This window comes from Limulus polyphemus, unplaced genomic scaffold, assembly GCF_000517525.1.
Source record: "Limulus polyphemus unplaced genomic scaffold, Limulus_polyphemus-2.1.2 Scaffold925, whole genome shotgun sequence".
Classification (NCBI taxonomy): Eukaryota; Metazoa; Arthropoda; class Merostomata; order Xiphosura; family Limulidae; genus Limulus; species Limulus polyphemus.
Window position 1 is genome coordinate 355,287 of NW_013666535.1, and position 1,908 is coordinate 357,194.

Genomic DNA, 1,908 nt, shown 5'->3' on the forward strand with positions numbered 1-1,908 from the left:
ATGTGTGGCATGCCGTGTCTTAATTGTGGATCGAGCGTCCTAGGACTCGAGACAGCAGAACGTGTAGTGTACGCTCGGCTGTGGTTGTGTTATAAAAGTGACAGTCAATTCCGTCATATAGTTTAAAAGTTAAGCAGAACCCTTGTGGCGGTGGGTGCTTCTTTCATCTTTGACCTGACTTTTTAGCTCACGCGCACATACGATTAAAAATTCTAGTTTCTATTCTGTTTTAACGTCTTTTGTTACACAAACATATCTTTCTTAAATTTCTATAAAACACCAAATATATCTTTCACTGAACGAGTTTTTATCTACTACAAATCAAGCGTAGACGATAAAGATTGATGAAATTCACGTGAAATGCTTATCGTTCATTTACGAGTAATTTTCTGTGAAAACGAAGTAGCAAAGTCGAAAGTAAGTTTAAAAACTCATTTCGCTCTAACTTATTACAGGCAACAAAGTCACTTGTAAAATGAAAACGGTTGATAAAATACTTTATCTAGAAGGTTCGAACGTTTCGGAATAACTTTTTCCATCTTCAGCGAAATCTGAAAATTGTGTTACAAAGATTATTATTACCAAAATTACAATAACATAATCATTAGTTTACTTAATTATTAAGAAAAGCGGTAAATGGACGGATGAAACAATGTTTATATATATATTACATAACGGCTGAGTTAAGTGTGAAAATTAGAACAACTTTAGATCCAAAGAGCTTTGCGAGTCGTTAAGGGTCGAGCGGTCTTTAGCTATGTGTAGACTTTCTTTAATGTAGGAGTCTAGGTCTGAAGATTCTGTGGTGATGAAAGAGAAATCGTTAAATGAAATACCGTGACCTGTGGTTTTAGAATGTGAACGAATGGATGAGTGGCTGGGTTTAAGAACCAACCATCCACTAACAAAATGAAATACCGTGACCTGTGGTTTTAGAATGTGAACGAATGGATGAGTGGCTGGGTTTAAGAACCAACCATCCACTACCAAAATGAAATATTGTGACCCGTGGTTTCAGAATGATTGTTATTATATTATATTATAGCTTTAATAATAATCATCTTTGTAACACAATTTTCAGGTTTTGCTGAAGATGGAATAAGTTATTTCGAAACGTTCTAAACTTGTAAATAAAATGTTTTATCAACCGTCTTCATCCTGATTTCCCAATCAAAAAAGTCACTTATATAATACTTTAAATTCTACTTACATTAAAATATTTTTTCGATAAATATCGGTCACATTTATATTAATTTGGCAACATAACATTAGTAATTTCTCTATATGTGTGTATAGAGAAAAAAAAAAAAGATGGTAATTTTCTTAATTCAAAGCTTTCTACATTTTGTCCCTCACAGAGAATCAAACCCCTGACTTCAGCATCGTATGTCTGTCAACTTACTGACCTACTGGTGAACAATAAAACCCTTAATAAAAACAATTTATAAAACTCAATCAGTGCTTGTTATAACATCAATTTCAATAATTCAATTTTAACTGTGTTTAAGACATGGCAGCTATGTATTAGGTCGCCAAGAAATTAATGTCGCTTTTTCTAGATGAAAAAACCCGAACAACTTATATGTCAAAACAAAACACTTATTAAATGAAATAGTCTCCATTCTTATCGAATATGCTTTTCCATCTTACAATCAGGTTGTTGATGCCCTGATTAAAGAAATCACTTGGCTTTGAAGCAAAAAACATGTCGATGTCCTCTTTAACACTTTCCACATTTGCATACGTTTTCCTATTATTATGGTGTTGCAGCGAACGAAAAAGATGGTAATCTGATGGTGCCATATCTGGAGAATATGATGGGTGGGTTAGAACTTCCCAACCCAACTCCATAATCTTGTGTTGCGTCAAATGTGCCACATGTGAACGTGCATTGTCTTAGAGAAGAAG